Source organism: Lissotriton vulgaris, chromosome 3_1, assembly GCF_964263255.1.
Source record: "Lissotriton vulgaris chromosome 3_1, aLisVul1.2, whole genome shotgun sequence".
Classification (NCBI taxonomy): domain Eukaryota; kingdom Metazoa; phylum Chordata; class Amphibia; order Caudata; family Salamandridae; genus Lissotriton; species Lissotriton vulgaris.
In genome coordinates this window covers 1,566,190,148-1,566,210,130 of record NC_141689.1, presented here as the reverse complement: position 1 = coordinate 1,566,210,130, position 19,983 = coordinate 1,566,190,148, and the positions used below count along the sequence as shown (strand labels likewise).

General features: G+C 45.3%; 1 protein-coding gene across 2 annotated transcripts in view; it reads right to left on the bottom strand.

The window, feature by feature from the left end:
• The window catches only part of INIP (INTS3 and NABP interacting protein), a 79,614-nt gene that overhangs the window by 18,045 nt on the left and 41,586 nt on the right, over positions 1 to 19,983 (bottom strand). The window lies entirely within an intron of this gene.

Below are 19,983 nucleotides of genomic sequence, written 5' to 3'. Positions count from 1 at the left end.
TTGAAAAATTTGGCCCATACGAGCTAGCATAGATAAGCACCAGTCAAGGAATGCATCATCCAAGGAAAAATAATGTATCTGGTGCTCCTGTCGTAGTTCACACTCGAGAATAGTTGTCACAGGATCCCAGTTATCACAATTAGATGAAAAATACCTTTAGCGAAGACAATTGAGTATAAACTTATTGGCCTGCTAGTCCAGGCCCAGGGACAGATGAAACAGTAAAAAGAAGATCGTAATCGGCTCCTGAACAGCAAAGTAAGCTTTACAAGAACGTAAATCCAAGGACAGATGAAACAATGAATAGAAGAAGCTCGTATTCGGCTCCTGGGAAACTATGTAAGCTGGATCCTATGCGGCAACTCCTGGCATGGTAACTGGGAAAAAAAAGGTTTTTAACAACACTAATAATTTATTGCAATATTTTGTACTTTTATAACTCAGACAATTTGTGCTGAATAAAGCTTTACTGAATGACTCCAGAACAGCATATGATCAATCCATCGCACCATTAGGTAAACTGCTCTGGTGGTAGACAGGACTAGGTGTGTTACATTGTACTGTGTGGGCCAACAGGGCGTCAATGACAACCCAGTTTATAATGTAGTTGGCAAAGCCAGGCGCAGTCTTCAAATAAATTCTTGATAAAATTATGTTCTCTCAGCTGGTGCACTGTTCCGCGTCAGACAACTTAAGTCTCACTTAAGTAAGTGCATCACCCACTTTACTTCGCTGTCTTACCCTTCACTGATCTCAAACATTAATCGAATCTCGTGCACAGGAATTACCACTTTTTTTAAAATGTCTTTTTAGCTGTAATCCCTCACCTATCACACAACAAGGCTTCTTTCAGTATACTAACAAGCTACACTGTCTGTCCAAGCCTTTGCAGCAATGTAAAAAAAAAAACTGGGCTTTGGATGGTTCGGTAAGTGCTGTTGGACCACGTGACCACATTGTGCATTCCAGCTGTGCAGTACCAAATAGTAGCAGTAGGAAGCACCCTGCACACCATCAGCTCCTTAGAAGGTAGTTAAACTCAAGGTCTAGCATCAACCCCCATACTCTATGACGGCAGGGCGAAAGCTGGATCCATGAGGAAGACAGGCCCAATTCACACTTGACCATGCGCGCAGATTGTCATTACACTGAAAACAAACAAGCATTAGAAATGCAATAGGTCTCGCAGCATTAGAGTTAGTGCTTTTAGAATTGTTTATGGGTTTTTTTGTAAATCTTTAGCATTTTTGTTTCCTGTAGCCAATGCTAAAGAATTAAAAAAAAAAAAGCCATAAACATTTCTAAAAGCTCTAACTCAAATTCTCCGAGACCTATTGCATTGGAAATGCAATAGGTCTCGCAGTAGGAAAGTTTGAGCTATAGGTGTTATTTATTTTTTTGTTTTTTATTTATGTGTTGTTTTTTCTAAATAGCTAAATTAATAGCTTTCTTCTTTACAAAGCCAATAGTTATAATTTTTGTAAATGTGACACCTCTAGCATTTGTAAAGCAACATGTTTTGTATTAACGGGACTTATATGTGACTTATATGTATTGATATTAAAAAAATCAATGGCTTTAAAAAACAATTAATAATTAATACGTAAATAAAATGGATTTTATTTTATATTGCCAATAGCTTAAAGTTTATTAAATATATTTAGTGAAGATGCTGTGGTTGCGCTGAGTGAGGGTGAGGGTGAGTGAGGGTGAGGGTGAGTGAGGGTGAGGGTGAGTGAGGGTGAGGGTGAGTGAGGGTGAGGGTGAGTGAGGGTGAGGGTGAGTGAGGGTGAGTGAGGGTGAGTGAGTGAGGGTGAGTGAGGGTGAGTGAGGGTGAGTGAGTGAGGGTGAGTGAGGGTGAGTGAGGGTGAGTGAGGGTGAGTGAGTGAGGGTGAGTGAGAGAGGGTGAGTGAGTGAGGGTGAGTGAGTGAGGGTGAGTGAGTGAGGGTGAGTGAGTGAGGGTGAGTGAGTGAGGGTGAGTGAGTGAGGGTGAGTGAGAGAGGGTGAGTGAGTGAGGGTGAGTGAGTGAGGGTGAGTGAGTGAGGGTGAGTGAGTGAGGGTGAGTGAGTGAGGGTGAGTGAGTGAGGGTGAGTGAGTGAGGGTGAGTGAGTGAGGGTGAGTGAGTGAGGGTGAGTGAGTGAGGGTGAGTGAGTGAGGGTGAGTGAGTGAGGGTGAGTGAGTGAGGGTGAGTGAGTGAGGGTGAGTGAGTGAGGGTGAGTGAGTGAGGGTGAGTGAGTGAGGGTGAGTGAGTGAGTGAGGGTGAGTGAGTGAGGGTGAGTGAGTGAGGGTGAGTGAGTGAGGGTGAGTGAGTGAGAGTGAGTGAGGGTGAGTGAGTGAGGGTGAGTGAGTGAGGGTGAGTGAGTGAGTGAGGGTGTGAGAGGGTGAGGGGTTGAGGGTGAGTGAGAGTGAGGGTGAGGGGGTGAGGGGTTGAGGGTGAGTGAGGGTGAGGGGTTGAGGGTGAGTGAGGGTGAGGTGTTGAGGGTGAGTGAGGGTGAGGGTGAGTGAGGGTGAGGTGTTGAGGGTGAGTGAGGGTGAGGCGTTGAGGGTGAGGTGTTGAGGGTGAGGCGTTGAGTGTGAGTGAGGGTGAGTGAGGGTGAGGGGTTGAGGGTGAGTGAGGGTGAGGCTGAGGGGTTGAGGGTGAGTGAGGGAGAGTGAGGGTGAGTGAGGGGTTGAGGGTGAGTGAGGGGTTGAGGGTGAGGGGTTGAGGGTGAGTGTGGGTGAGTGTGGGTGAGTGTGGGTGGGTGAGTGTGGGTGAGTGTGGGTGAGTGTGGGTGAGTGTGGGAGGGTGAGGGTGAGTGAGGGTGAGGGTGAGTGAGGGTGAGGGTGAGTGAGGGTGAGGGTGAGTGAGGGTGAGGGATTGAGGGTGAGGGATTGAGGGTGAGGGGTTGAGGGTGAGGGTGAGTGAGGGTGAGGGATTGAGGGTGAGGGGTTGAGGGTGAGTGAGGGTGAGGGGTTGAGGGTGAGTGAGGGTGAGGGGTTGAGGGTGAGTGAGGGTGAGTGAGGGTGAGGGGTTGAGGGTGAGTGAGGGTGAGGGGTTGAGGGTGAGTGAGGGTGAGTGAGGGTGAGGGGTTGAGGGTGAGTGAGGGTGAGGGGTTGAGGGTGGGTGAGGGGTTGAGGGTGAGTGAGGGTGAGTGAGGGTGAGTGAGGGTGAGGGTGAGTGAGGGTGAGGGGTTGAGGGTGAGTGAGGGTGAGGCTGAGGGGTTGAGGGTGAGTGAGGGTGAGTGAGAGTGAGGGTGAGTGAGAGTGAGGGTGAGTGAGGGTGAGTGAGAGTGAGGGTGAGTGAGGGTGAGGGTGAGTGAGGGTGAGTGAGGGTGAGTGAGGGTGAGTGAGGGTGAGTGAGGGTGAGTGAGGGTGAAGGTGGATGAAGGTGGATGAAGGTGGGTGAGGGTGAGTGAGGGTGGGTGAGGGTGGGTGAGGGTGAGTGAGGGTGGGTGAGTGTGAGTGAGGGTGAGTGAGGGTGAGTGTGGGTGAGTGTGGGTGAGTGTGGGTGAGTGTGGGTGAGTGAGGGTGAGTGAGGGTGAGTGAGGGTGAGTGAGGGTGAGTGAGGGTGAGGGTGAGTGAGGGTGATTGAGGGTGAGGGGTTGAGGGTGAGTGAGGGTGAGGGGTTGAGGGTGAGTGAGGGTGAGGGGTTGAGGGTGAGTGAGGGTGAGTGAGGGTGAGGGGTTGAGGGTGAGGGGGGGTGAGTGAGGGTGAGGGTGAGGGGGGGTGAGTGAGGGTGAGGGTGAGGGGTTGAGGGTGAGTGAGGGTGAGGGTGAGGGGTTGAGGGTGAGTGAGGTTGAGGGTGAGAGGGGTTGAGGGTGAGAGGGGTTGAGGGTGAGTGAGGGTGAGGGTGAGTGAGGGTGGGTGAGGGTGGGTGAGGGTGGGTGAGGGTGGGTGAGGGTGGGTGAGGGTGGGTGAGGGTGGGTGAGGGTGAGTGAGGGTGAGTGTGGGTGAGTGTGGGTGAGTGTGGGTGAGTGTGGGTGAGTGTGGGTGAGTGTGGATGAGGGTGAGTGAGGGTGAGTGAGGGTGAGGGATTGAGGGTGAGGGATTGAGGGTGAGGGGTTGAGGGTGAGTGAGGGTGAGGGGTTGAGGGTGAGTGAGGGTGAGGGTGAGTGAGTGAGGGTGAGTGAGTGAGGGTGAGTGAGGGTGAGGGAGGGTGAGGGGGTGAGGGCGAGTGAGGGTGAGGGGTTGAGGGTGAGTGAGGGTGAGTGAGGGTGAGGGTGAGTGAGGGTGAGAGGGTGAGGGTGAGTGAGCTACATCTAATGACTTCAGAGGACTGCTTATAGACTGTTTAAATTACAACCACTGTCGATAGTAAGTACTATTGACCCTGATAACACCCTAATATATGTCCAAAGTCACAGTTTGGTAGGACTGGGCCAGACCAATGTATATGTTTCTATAAGTGTAGTCAGGACCATACAAGGGTTAGTTGAATAGCCTTGGCGGAAAACCCTGCTTCATTGTCTGGGAAGATTTTATTTAAATAGCCCGTGCCACATTTAGCTGTAACAACTTAGGAGAGAGCCTACCCCACCCACATCAAGGAAGATAAAACCTGTAAAAGGTGCTACCTGACGGTAGAGCCCCTTTGCAAAACAGACATCAGGCAAAGAGTTATGCTGTTACTCTTAAATAGAGTGTTATGAAAAGGAGTCCGAATTAAATGTTCATCCTAAGCATTGAATTTAAAAAGCATGTACAGGAAAATATTGCATAATCCAATATTGTCCTTGCACCTTTGAGGCTTCCTAAACAAAAATGTTATAAATCTGCAATTAAAATGTCATAACTTCAGCAAAGTAAGTACATCAAAATACACAAGCTGTCTGATAATTACAACCTACATACCACGTCGAATGCACAGTGTAACAGAATGACTGCTTGATCCCTCATCACAAAACCCAATTGAAACACAAATTGGAACAATGTAGCCATCCACGAAATGCCTTAGCCCAAATAAACAGAACACACAAGTAATGGCAAATCAAGAAAAACACATGGAAGTTAAAAGCTGAAGCCAACACAAAGGCTTTTCTTATTGTACCTTTTTGAAGAATTGGTGGCATGAGATCATCCAGACTGCTTCAGATTTCTCTGGCCAAACCCAGAGCGATAACTCGAGTGCATCCTGAATGGGACGATGATTACTCCTTAGTACTAAAGAACTGCATGAACATTAACAGATGACTGCCAACCATTGGGAAAAATATGACAATGCCAGGACAATGCCAGGAAAATGCCAGTTTCAGAGTGCTACCATTCTTGACTTGTATGGCTGCTATTGTGCTATCAATCGCTGCATCAGCTGTTAAAACAGCAAGCTCCACTAAATAATGATAATGGTAGCTGAATCACTTTAAAAGGCTCCTATGATAATATGCATAAGCAAGACAAGGTTGTTATCAGTGTATTCCACTCACCAGGAAACATCGTGTAATGGTGTGAGATTGCTGTCTAAATGTTTGCTTTTTGCGGGGTGAGAGAGGGGAGGTGCTGGCGGCTGGGGAGGGGGAACAGATGGCGATGGCAGGAGATTACACAGACGGCGGCCTATAGTTTAGCCCTGGCCTTTGGGGGGTGTGGGAGGAGTGCGGGAACAGACGGCGAGGGGAGGAGAGTAGGAACGGAGGGCATTGCTGTGGGGAGGGGGGAGGAGAAATGCGACGCAACATGGCAGGCAGGGGAGGGGGCGGAGCGGGGGTGTGGGAGGAGTGCAGTGGAGTTACAAGCTACTTAAATGTGAGTTAAAAGACAAATTCCATGTACTTCAGCACAATTGTCAGACAGTTCTCTTCCCAAAATCCTCTAACTTTGCAGGCAGAGAAAGAAACAAACACCAGTCTCCAGGATAAAATGAGCAGTAATTTGTAGGAAGAAATAAGCTAACGTTTGACCTCTGTATTTGAACGCACAGCACATATGAAATTATAACAAAAAAAAAAAAGATTTAAAAGCAACTGTTCTTTGCCAACTCAAGCTCTCACCAGATAATAGCTTGCCCAGATAAAATCTGATTCACCAAAACAAGGTGGTGATTAGATTGTCATGCAACAGAACAGTGACACGGTAAGCGAGCTAAGACCCTTTGTGGGAGCGCTGAAATATTCTTCAGTGAAAGATGCAAATGTATGCATAGGCCGCGACTTACATCTCCTGCCACCTCAAGGCGCACGGGGGCGAATTCCGGCATTGACAGCCGTTCCTGCGAGTAATTTACATTTTTCTTTAGTGTTACACTTTACGATTGCTAAATTTCGAGAACAGATTCAACCAAAGCGCAGCTATTTAAATGAGACGTTTTCTTCAAATAGGAAATGCCGCATCAATGGTTCGAGCCAATTAGGAAGTGAAAATCCAGTCCTCTTTAAAAATGGAGAGGGAAAGGTTTGTGAGCGCTCGTTTAGCCGAGGTTATGGAAACTATTAAAAAAAATGTGACGATGAAAGAATGCTTTTAAGTAGGACCTTAAAGCATAATTCTGTGAACGGTATTCCTCTACCTTAGGCTTCTCTTCCGTTTATTAAAAATGATTTACCTACATGCCATTAATAAGTTAAAAAATGTTTTCCAAATGCAAATAAAAGCCACAGTATGGCTTTTGCAACCACAAGGCGCTGCGGCTAACTGGAGATCTGACCTGCATCCCTCGGAAGCAATTAAAAAGCAGCTCTGTGGGGGCTTACCGAGCTTTAAATCAGCAGCCCGGGAGAAGTTTGACAATGTGCATGCACCCAAAAAAAATAATAATAATAACATTCCATTCTTTGGACGTACGTGGAAAAAATGCCATGTGGAAGTGGTTTCGAGTCCTCTCCTGGGTCGCGATTCAGCTCACAATCTCGGAAATAGACTGGAATGTGAATAAAACTGCCAGAAATGTGAGGTGATTTGCCTGGATGTTTGAAACCTTCTTGCTCTGTTGAAAATGTCTCTCTCTCTCTTATATAACATGCATTTACAGAGCGCCACTTTACCCCACAAGATCTCGCGTGCTGCTGTTGACAGATAACAGATGTTTACTGTTATCCGACTCGGTGGTACTTGACGTGTGGCGGGACTGGACTGCTAGCAAGCAGAGTTTCAGTATTTGGGAATTATGCATGAAGGTGAGAGAAAAAATGAAAACGTACTTGAAAGAGCAAATTCAATGTAAGGGCACAAAGACAGGAGTTCGTAGAAGTAAGGAATGTAGAAATAATTGAGAATAGGAGTGCATAAAGGGAAGGAAGAAAATGAAAGCAACTATTTTTAGAAGCTCCGCATTCCGTGATTATGCATGGAGTAAAAGTTTTGAACGCGACATGGCAGGCAGGGGAGGGGGCGGAGCGGGGGTGTGGGAGGAGTGCGGGAACAGACGGGGAGGAGAGTAGGAGGAGGAGAGTAGAGGAGGCACGGCCTAGCGGCCGTGCAATCAAGAAGTGAGGGGGTGGAGCTGGGGGAGGCTGTGTGAGAGAGTAGGCAAGGCAGGCGGCTGGGGGCATGTGCACGCGCATTTAAGCTCAATGCGCATGCGCATTGAGCTTAAATTTCTCGTGCACTGCAAGGAATCGCCACGATTCCTTGCAAGTTGGGGATAAAGAGTGGATAAGCCACCATAGACTCGCAAGCTCGATGCGCATGCGCATCGACAGGCGAGACCTAAAAATGCCTCGTGAAGCTGGGGAAGCTCTTGAGGCTGAAAAAGTAAAAAGGAAATCCATCTGCTGTTCACAGCAGAGGGATTTCTGAATGGTGTGCCTTGGACGTAACAGTTACATCCTCGCCACCGGAGAGCCACAGCTGAGGATATAACAGTTATGTCCAAGGCACCCAAAGGGTTAAGCAAACAGATCCCAACCGATTCTTTACAAATAAATCTGATTACTGTGTTGAGTAGCTTGATGATAAACCCCATGATTCCTGAGGTACACACCACAGAAGTGCTGCGATGCTTGAATATTACAGCTAGGCTTTAACAAACATTCTGCTCTCTTCCTCAATCCATTTCACTCAAATGCTCAATGGCACACTGGACCATTGCAATGTCCTGTTTAGATACTAGCTTTTTTAGGAATATAGCATCATCCTGAAGGTTCCACCCTCGTTCTTTACATCTTATTTCCTGAACATTTTTCTGCTACTGGCCTCACCATGCACAATGTTGTCATCATTAAGGTTATAAATGAGGTCTTAGAACATGCCATGAGTGTTGCAACATGAAAGGTGATAAGCAGTGCATGGTGAAGGCGCAAGGTATAGTTACTTGAAATAACTATAACTTGTGAATTGTAGTGGGTTTTTTTATAAAAAAGTTACGCTTATACTGACAGTTTCGTCAAACTATCACGTCAATTTAACCTTTGTTTTTTTCAATGAATTTCTAGTTTTTTTTTTTTGTTTTTTTATGGAAAGTGATATTTTATTACCATATGTAACTAGGCCAAACCGTGTGCACGGCACAGCTCCCATTTGCACTGAACCCCTCAAACAACGCCTTTGTTCCAAGTTTCAGGTCCTTATATTTGCTGCATTGAAACCACTTTTATATCTGCCCTAGTGACAATAATGGCAGATTGACCTCTGCACAAAACGTCTGAAAGCCATCTATTGGACTACTCCAAGATTTTGTAATGGTGTACCATTTTATAAACACATGCTCTTCCTTGTAGAGCTAATGAAGACGATACTTGAGGCTACCACTAAAAGCTTTCCACATTCTTTCTCAGCTATGCTTATTTCTCGATGATGTGGGTGATCTTAAGCTGAAGAGTCAGGAACTGAACCGATCTTTTTCAGATTTTCACCTGTTCTTCTAATCTACATTTTGTTAGCCCACCAGTCTAAATCAGCACCGTACATTTGTACTTCCTTGACTCTTTTTCGCTGCTCGAATAAAATGAAATGGGCACTCAGCACTTTTTTTTTTGTCCTTTGCATTACTGCTAAAATCCATCACTCCCCATCTCGCCACAGTGCCAAGTACAGGCACGTTTGTCAATTGAGACATATCAATAATAGACACTTCAACCTTCCATAAAAAAAAGATAGCCAACACACCAGGATGTGCAGAAATTCATGGTAAGACTTCAGTGCACTGATCTGCAGACCACCACCCTCAATTTTACCAAAGAGTTAGATTTTAATGGTGCAGAAGTCATATTTCATGCACAAGACAGCACTACTTACACTACCCTATTATACCTGCCCTAACACCAACATATACTTTTGGTCTGCGTGAGGGTAGAGTATTTGTGTTTAACTGGCCCCAGAAAGCTACGCGAGGCAGGACAAGGGGTTCAGTGGACGAGCGGTATGGAGGACATGAATGGGATTTACTCGCCGGAGCCATGCATGAACCAACCATCAACAACCAAATGGCCACAATTACTCCTCATCTTTTCACCAGGGCAGTAAAAGAACCACCGAAATCTGTAGGATGCATTGATTAATGAGGTATTCAATCTCCACCCGTGCCTACTTTGGGTGAGCTCTTTAATAGTCTCAGGCCCAGTGTGTCAAGCAGCAAGTGAAGGGCCAAGACCAGGGCACATATGGAGTCCCACCGGTTGGTACAGCATCTTCTGAGCACAATGTTTTTTACCTTCAGCATTTCTATGTGGGCTTCATTATGCATATATTGAATGAATTTTACTGGCAGAATTCTGTGCAGGATTAACTATTTTACAAACATTGGTATCCTGTTTAATTGTTTTCTGGACAGTTTACCGTCACCAGTTAATTAACGCTAGCTCCTCCAATGTTGTATCTGGTCCCACAGCTTCTGTCGCTAAATGTACCTAGCACTGCTTGTACTGGCAGACATCGGAGTCTATTTTAGCCTGGCTTTTTTTATATGAGCCAGCAAACCATTGCATGAATAACCTTCACACAAAAACATGTCACTTCACGTTCCATCCGCTTTCCACCCACTGCCTACTACTTCAAACTCTTGTAAGCACCCCTCCATAAGGCCTAGCGCTGACGTACATTCTGAAAAACACATTAATGTTCTGCATTTCCCAACCTCCTGTTACACTCTAATTCGAGCCATAAAAATGTTTCCTATTGTGAGACCATCTGTGTCACCTTTTCCAGTGCACCCTTTGCTTGCACAAACTACTCACCATTTCTGGAATCGTACGACAGACTCTATACATCCCCACTGATCACATACCAAATTCTTTCTCAGAGTAACCTCTCTTTGAATAACCACACGCTCCTGCCACTGTTATCAATCTCAGAACTCCTTTCGGCTTCTAGCTTGCTCCTCCATACCTGCAATAATGCTAGCCCATCATCACCCACTAGAATTGCCTCTGCAGTGATTAAGCCACAAATGTCTACGTCAGAATGGTTTTCTCGACTATTTTTTTGCACTGCACTAAAATAGTACCCTAAGTTAAAAACATGCATGTAGGACAACATCTCCCATGGCAGCTATGCGTTCAGCAGCCTATAGAGGAAGAGTGTTTATTCAAGTAGCCATTTGTTTAGCATCTTATATAAAGAAGACAGCTGTACGGGTCTTCGCAGGTCTACTGGCAAGTCCACCATTTGTAGGCACGATATGCCCCCGGCCATTTTCACCCCTATTTGCATATGCATATTCGCTGTACCAGCCCCACGTATAACCTACTGGTAGTCACCAGTAGGTAGTTATAGTTAGGACCTAGTTTCCGTAGAAGAAGTTTTTTGACTTGCTTATAACTTTGGCGCAGTTTGACGAATCTTCTTGATTTTTTTTTAAAGTAGCACAGTATGTTTAGTTCTGCATAGAACGTTTGAGTGATCTGTCAAGTGGAGGTCAAGAAAAGGTGGAGAGGGTGTCAAAAAATGTGCAATTCCCATGCAATATGCAAAAGGGATTTTAAACACTATTACATCCTGAACTACTAGACGGAATTACACCAAATTTGGCAGAGAGGTAGCTCTTGGTCTAGAAACAGCCATTTTTGTGATTTGGTATGAATCTGTTCAGTAGTGATTAGCGATCAGCAGAGTGATTAAAGAAAAAACAAAAATGTGTATCTAGGGAGGCGACCCATTGCGGATCCCCTGTAACGGATCCGCAAAGTCACGTGCCACTGGCAACGCTATGGTTAGCGGACCACAACCTGACCGGGAGGTTGCAGCTGCCATTTTAAGTATCGGGGAACAGCTCTGGGGTCTTAAAATGTATCTGAAAATTAATTAAGAGGTCAGGGTAGAGGTACCCTGGCTCCATGGGTGTGTTAGAGGAGTGATAGAGGGACCTGTGTTGGGTACGAAAAGGAGTTCTATTATTTTTTTCCTCAACTTTGGGAATCGGAGGATCCCCCACGAGAATCAGTGCGGCACCCCCATGTAGACCCGTGACAGATACATGAATCTTGACGACTTAAAAAAAACACACACACACACTTTCCAGTGACTCAGACACTCACACAAGTACTTTCGCACCAATTTACAGACCCGCACAGGCAGTCACACACCCACTCACAGACCTATACACACATTCACACGCCTACTCACAGCGCCATGCAGGCATTCAGACCCCCTCACCTAGGCACTCTCACACAGACTCACAGACCCACACACATTCACTCACAGACCCACACACATTCGTTCACAGACCCTATTACTCACAGACCTACACAGACACTCACAGAACCACACCGGCACTCACCCAACCACAACCCCCACAGGATCTCACATCAGCTCACAGACCCACATAGGGACTCCCACTCACAGTCCTACACAGGCATTGACACATCCACTCAAACACATACAGGCACTCACAGACCAAACCACAAACCCAATCACAGACCCACACATGCACTCTCATACCTACTGACAGAACCACATAGGCTCTCACAGACCCACTTGTAGAGCCACACAGGCACTCGCACACCAACTAAGAAATCCATGCAGGAACTGACAGACCTACTCACACACCCACACAGGTATTCACCGACCCACTCACAGACCTATGCAACCACTTAAACATCCACTTACAGACCCACAGATTCCTTTAAATTATGAGGTTATGTATTGTTGATATTGTTTGTTTATTTTTTAATTTAAAAGAATTGTAATACTAATTCATATTTCACTTTATATACAGAACAATGGCACCTCGTATTGGAGAAAAGCACTTTTACTAAAAAGTCTTTTCAGTGTTGTTCCATAACATTATATTGCCAGGGTGTTTTAAACTACAATAAAAAAAAAATCAGCTTACAAATTCATACACTCATGTATACTCCTATACACTGATACTCACCCAATCACTCACCCATACAGACATTCATAGAGGCACTCACTCACCCATATGGCCATACTGACATCCAGTAACGGACCAATACAGCTACTCACACACCCATACAACCACCCATACAGGGAGTCACAGATCCAGCCATACACCCACAAAACCACTCACACACCCGCTCACAGACCCATACAGGAACTCACATATAGAGATAGCCACTTAGACCATCAGCCAAACACTGATACAGATTCTCAAACACCCATATACATACTGATACAGACACTGACCCACTCAGTACACTCACATATACAGACACTGACACACCCAGGCAGACACTGTTACAGACACTGACAGACCCAGAGCAATACCAATATACACACTCAGGCGCACAGTTAGACACCCAACAACACAGTCTCTCACACCAATAGAGTCACTTTCACATCCAGGCAAACACTGATACTGACCCAACCAGATATACACAAAATTACAGCTACTGACAAACCCAGCCAAACAAGAATACAGCCTCTCAAACAACCGCACACACAGAGATACAACCACTGATGCGCCCAACCACACATCCAAGAAGTGCACTACGTGGGTGCAAGTTATAGTTAGCTCAGTTAACTAGAACTGCTGAATTTGTGGTTTTGTGCATGTATAATCTGAGCCAACTACAATGTCCTTGTAACCTTTGTTTTTTTCTGTGAATTTCTATGGTATTTTAAAATCTATTTCCTAACTATAACATCGCTGTAACCTTTGTTTTTTCATTGAATACAACTATAAATAAACCAACAACAACAAAAAACACAAACTAGAATTCTCAATACATACAGCCTACTCGTTAACCTTTGCTGCTTTACCTGTTGGGCTTTTACAGAGAAAAGATTGATTCTTGGAATAACAGGCACATATCCACTAATTGTTTCAGGGGGCAAGGACAGCTAATGGATTTCTATTTTAACCAGATAATGTTTTTACAACTATGTAATTAGGATAAGCACAGAAAGGTTTGGTTGAGCTAGAACGAGCAGTTACATTTGCTAATTTAGGTCCCTGTATTCAAGTGCACTCATCATTGTGTTCAATGTTAGAAATGACGGCTATAATATTGGTTTTTCCCACTTCTGCTGCTCCCAAAAAAGACACACGGCATTACACATTACATAATGTACCTTCAGCAGTAGAGGAAAGGGATACTGCGAGTCAATGAGGGGTTCTGTGGCCATGTAGAGACATTGGGCCACAGGCTGAGCACATTTAAAACACAGAACTCCAAGGTGACTTGCAAAATTCTTTTCAATGTATGAGTCAAGAGGTTCATTATTCCATATGAGAAGTAGGTGTAGACATCACCCAGAGAGCAGTCAAGCTGCCTTAGCTATGGTATGAATAGCTCATATAGTCTTCAATTGTTCTTCCGCTTGTGGTTTTCTTTTGTCAGAATAGAAATTCACAAGTGGTCTGTAAATGGCAAGAAAAAGAAACATTGGCAGTCTAATAGGTCTGGCTTTTAAATCAGGGCCACTGTAATTATGCGGCAGGAGAGGGCCAAATTATGCTGCAAGAAAAGGCAAATTATGTGGTGTGGTTCACATTTTGGGACATGGTTTCATGATTTTGTCACATACACTTGTTAACACTGTTTTGGCAATGGTTGCACCTCACTGGTACCAGTTTAACACCCAAATATAGCAAAAAGCAACAGAAAGGTGACCATTTAACCTTTGCAAGGCCCTTCCCTTTAGGAGCCACTATGTGTCGCTGCGTTTAGTAACTTTTGAACCGTTTAAGCTAGAAACTATTTATATTTTAAATCAAAAGAAGATGATGGATTATGTGGCAAATCCATAATTATGTGGAAAACGTTTTCAACCCATTGCCCAAATCTGTATTCGAGCATGGACAGAAGCAGAGGTTAAATGGAACTAATTCAGACCCAAAATAGAATAGAGTTGACCCAAAATATTTATCTAAATCATGTATTATTCCATAAGAGGTACACAGTACAGCAAGAAGTAAGGTGAACAAATGTATGAGGGAAAATGCCCTATTTAGGACCACCAGGAGAAAAAAGAAGAAGTGCAGATTCATCAATATTTACCACAATCAACATGAGAACCCCTTTGGCTTGGCACTTTCAGAACTTCCATAAAGAGGACAAGATACTGTTATGGTACAGTGGGACTGACAATGTACCAAGAAGTGCAGGAGAAGGAGATCGGGAAAAGAGCTTAGAAAGCTAGAGTCACTGTGTACTTTGAAAATGGAGTCAAATAAACCTCAAGGTCTCAATATTAATGAGAAAATGTATGTTTATTTGTGAACTGCCCCCGTTTTAGCCAATTTTAGTTGTATTGTTGCTGTACAGTTTCCAAAATATGCTTTTCATAACTTGTCTTTCAAAGCACTGCCTGGGCTGCTAGGATTACAGGTTTAAGAATCCAATAAATCTTTTTTTTTATTAGATTGAAAGAGTTTATTTGGTTCAAATGATTGAGGATATGAATTGGTTGCAGAGTCTTCTGGGGCAGTATGGAGTGGAAAGGGAGATAATATCTGCTAGTAGCAGCCAGAATGAACTGGTAACATTTCCTATCACAACTTGCTAGAGACGTTCTAATCACCATTAGCTGAGCCCACCTGGGCGGTATAGTGTAATATCAGTGATTTGTGCTGCAAGCCGTAGCCCTTTGGCTATATGAATGAGTAAATATATTTTCACTTATCACGTACCAAGGAATACAGCAGTCACCTTTGAATTATGTACACTGTGATAATTTAACGAAATTGTACAATTTTAGTAAGAAATTGTAGAAGTGTGTAATTTTTTATGGCTTGATATTGTTTGCGCCTGTAATTATATCCCTAGGCAGTTAGTTTTCTATGTTCATGCCTTTTCACTATAAGTATGTAAGTAAACTTTATGGTGGCTAGATTCATGTTCATGGCTGCACAGCTAAAACACATTGATGCTAGTATGAACCTCTTCTCTTTTGTTAAATTTTTCACCATTATTTTCAAGATTTTTGGAGAGATGTCCAGTTGTTGGTTGAAATGAAAAAGGAGGAGTAACATCTGGCTAAGGGAGAATCAACTACCCCTCATTAGAACGAAAGGGACAGTTATGCAAGTGAGTGAGACCATTCATGACCACTATGCCTCAAATTTTTGAATGTTTGACTTTCCACTATAATGGGCAAAAATAGTACTTCCTTTCTGGGCAACAAGGTAGCACAACTCTCATTAGATGCAGTCACTGTGGCAAAACTTGTTTTTTCCAACTCCATCTACATAGAATGCACTGAAATTTCTGAGTTAAGTACCAATGGACACAGAACTGAGCAGTCAAATCCATTCCAATACCAAACAAGCATTGGAAATGCAATAGGTCTCGCAGTAGTAAAGTTTGAGCTATAGGTGTTATTTATTTTTTTGTTTTTTATTTATGTGTTGTTTTTTCTAAATAGCTAAATTAATAGCTTTCTTCTTTACAAAGCCAATAGTTATAATTTTTGTAAATGTGACACCTCTAGCATTTGTAAAGCAACATGTTTTGTATTAACGGGACTTATATGTGACTTATATGTATTGATATAAAAAATCAATGGCTTTAAAAAAAAATTAATAATTAATACGTAAATAAAATGGATTTTATTTTATATTGCCAATAGCTTAAAGTTTATTAAATATATTTAGTGAAGATGCGCTGAGTGAGGGTGAGTGAGGGTGAGTGAGGGTGAGTGAGGGTGAGTGAGGGTGAGTGAGGGTGAGTGAGGGTGAGTGAGGGTGAGTGAGGGTGAGTGAGGGTGAGTGAGGGTGAGTGAGGGTGGGTGAGGGTGAGTGAGGGTGGGTGAGGGTGGGTGAGGGGTTGAGGGTGAGTGAGGGTGGGTGAGGGGTTGAGGGTGAGTGAGGGTGGGTGAGGGGTTGAGGGTGAGTGAGGGTGGGTGAGGGTGAGTGAGGGTGGGTGAGTGAGGGTGAGTGAGGGTGAGGGTGGGTGAGTGAGGGTGAGGGTGGGTGAGGGTGGGTGAGGGTGAGTGAGGGTGAGTGAGGGTGAGTGAGGGTGAGTGAGGGTGAGGGTGAGTGAGGGTGAGGGTGGGTGAGGGGTTGAGGGTGAGTGAGGGGTTGAGGGTGGGTGAGGGGTTGAGGGTGAGTGAGGGTGGGTGAGGGGTTGAGGGTGAGTGAGGGTGGGTGAGGGGTTGAGGGTGGGTGAGGGTGAGTGAGGGTGGGTGAGGGGTTGAGGGTGGGTGAGGGTGAGTGAGGGTGGGTGAGTAAGGGCGAGTGAGGGTGAGTGAGGGTGAGTGAGGGTGAGGGTGGGTGAGGGTGAGTGAGGGTGAGTGAGGGTGAGTGAGGGTGAGGGTGGGTGAGGGTGGGTGAGGGTGGGTGAGAGCTTTACAAAACAATCAGCGAACTCAAATCAATGCAATAACAAGAGAAACACCGAGCACGGCGTCAGTGTTGGCATTGCTGGGGGGTAGGGGGTAAGTGGTGATTTAAAAAAAAATGCGACACGGCGGGGAGGGGGCGGAGCGGGGAGAGGGAACAGACGGAGGGAAGGCCAGATAAGGGGAGGGGGGAGGAGAAATGCGACACGGCGGGCAGGGGCTCAACACTTGACTGTCCCCAATTTTCAGAGTCAGAGCATGTAACAGCTTTTTTGGCTTCGAAAACAAGTTTGGGTTGACAGCCATTTGGCTTACCCATGATCGTAGGAGCAGTTAGTACTGGGGACAAAGTGTCCAACAGGAGTGGGAAGCGCACACGTGCTGGCTCCTCAAACAGAAGGTGGAATGGCGTCCGAGTATCAGCAGCAGCGGTGGTGCATCTCACAAGTCCAACAAGTGAAGGGTGCTTATGTATCTGCGTCCTTACTACGGGTGGAAGGTGGGGCCCTCACCTGCAAGAAGGGTGATTCGCACAATGACGTTAAGGATCAAAGTACGAACCACTCAAACAAAGGGAGTACATGCCCCACCATGTCCAGCAGGTACATTAAATTTATGCACAACCACTGTAGAGTTCACAGGAGATGAGCAGTGCAGGGATGCCAGCCTAGAATGAGAGCAGCTAAGCACAAGGTAGTGCAGTATCGCAGGCCCTGGAGCAATGATCAGAAGTCTCAATTCAACAAGTTATTACCCATGCGTTGTGGATACGATGCATCCGCTACTGCGCTTGGAAAACGTGCGAACGAGTGCCAATGGCGTAGGGGCAAGGTCTAATATCTTACAGCAGCCACAATGCAGAGGGCCCAGGGCGTCAAGCTCAGAGGAAAGTGGCACTGTGCTGGTGAAATGCCCTACATGCAGTGTAACTGCTGCACCCAGCCCCCTCCGCAGTAGAGGAAACGACTCCATGGGCGTTCAGCACCAAACTTTGCCCGCCAGACTGCAGAGTTCAGGGTAGCGGAAGTTCTCAGCGCCACAATTGCGATGGTGTCGGAGCGGCCTAGATAGCCCAGAGTGACAGGAAAAGTGCGCTTCAGGCAAGGATGCAGGCAGAGTAGCTCGGGGTATGAAAGAGGTGGATTTATAAGCGTACTTGAGGTAACCCTGATGTAGCGTGGGGCGCAGTATGCTCAGCGGGGGTTGCTTGGGCCAGACAGCGTCACTTTATGCAAGGCTTTGCCTGCTCTCGATCCCCGCAATCTGGTAGGGCACGAGCCGGCGAGCAGGTAGTGAGCGATCCGCTCCAGAGGTACCAAGCCCGGCTTGCAGGGTGAAGTAACTTACTGTGGAGGCCCGCCAGGGGCCGGTGACGTGAGGATTTCCCAGGGCCAACATTTTGGAAGTTGCGAGGTCGGGCCTCTGTCGCAGAGTTTCCTTCACCACGTGTGCACAAGGCTCTTGCTAGGAGATCCCTGCTCGTTACAGGAATGCGTACGCCAGTGTTTGGCAGGATATGTGGGCACTAGCGGAGTAGGCATATTGGCTGACAGGGAGGTTCAGACTGAAGCGTAAGTCCATTGAGGCCTATCGCCATGTGGAATCCCTGGGGCTCACGGCGGGCAGGGGAGGGGGCGGAGCGGGGAGAGGGAACAGACAGGGAAGACAGATAAGGGGAGGGGGGAGGAGAAATGCGACACGGCGGGCAGGGGAGGGGGCGAGGGGGGAGGAGAAATGCGACGTGCGGATGAGGGAACTGATGTGCACGCGCTTTTAAGCTCAATGTGCATGCGCATTGAGCTTAAAAGTCACGGGCACTGCAAGGAATCGCCACGATTCCTTGCAAGTAGGATAAAGAGTGGATAAGCCCCCATAGTCTAGCTTGCTCGATGCGCATGCGCATCGACAGGCGAGACCTAAAAAGAGCCAACATGTCACACCAGGACCAGCAAAAACACTGTCTGACTGCGCGCAGGCAAAATCAATTAAAAGCCGTCTGCATGCCATGCACAGCCTCTTTCTATAGATATTCTCCTACTAGATGTTAAAGATGCAAGAGAGCATGTTTCAAGAAAACAAGAGAGCCTAAAAAAACAAAACTAGGAGGAGGATATACTGCCCGCAAGGACACAAGGTTATACAGTAAAGAATCAATTGTTTAAAATACAAAATCATCTTGAGCACAAGAACATTTTAAAAGTGGGTTTTTCCAAGAAGCCCAAGGGTAGCTGTTAGAACACGGTCAACTTAGTTAGAATAAGATCACTTAACAACCTACTCATGACTGCATGCTGGATTGTCCTACAACATTCACATGGCACAGCAATACTTGGAACTTTAATAGAACCTGAATAAACATCAACGAGTGGCAAACAAAATGGAGGAGGTTAAACATTTAATCCAGATGACAAAGGGATTCAATTGATCAGGTGCAAGAGAAATAGTAGGCCATGTGAGCTTGCAAGGCAATATAATACCCAAGGACTGAGCGGTCATTTGGAACAATTTTCCCCATCACTGCAAAGGTGGATATTCTGAGTTGTGCTTTAATAAATGGTAAAAATATTTTTTGTGTATTTACTTTAACAGCTTTTCACAGACTTGATGTAACGAATATGCAAGAGAGCCGGGAGTCTCCAATTTTCTGTAGTCATCCAGCAAATGCAATTGTACCCACGATTCTCAAGTAATGTGCATCTTTTTGACCACATGGACCCACTATTAATTTGTGTCTACGAGCGGGGCATGACTTTGAAATTCTAAGAATTTTGTGGCTTCTGTAATGTAAACTATTTGGGATGCTTTTCCAGACTTTGATGACACAGGTAGCAATTATATTCGATAGCAACCAACGTACTAAACATCACATCTATCCAACAACCAGAGGCAATAATGGAATTCGAAGTATCAGACTTCAAGTTCAAAGAGGTAGTGTCATTAAGAATTGAGATACAATCGTCAGTGATTAGCAAGGTCTCAATCTAACCAGGCTGAAGAACACAAATAATGCATGTCTGTGCATAATTGAAGATTGCACATTGAAAATCATGTAGGTAACACAAATCCCAGTGAACAGATTAATTTACAGACTGCTGACAGAATACGGCGGGTAACATGGTGCAGTCGCAAAGTGGTCATTATTGTTCAAGTAGAAAAGATATAGCCATATTAAGATAATAATAACATAGAATACATTTAAAAAAATATTTTTTTTTAGCTTAAACAGATCTAAATTTACTAACACAGTGATACGTGTGCTTCGATCTGAAAAGCCCTTCACAAAGGTTTAATGGTCAGATTTCTGTTGCTTAATGCTGCATTTAGATGTTAAATTGGTAATAATTAGGTGAAATCGTTCAGAAACAGTGTTACCATGTGCAAAAATTACAA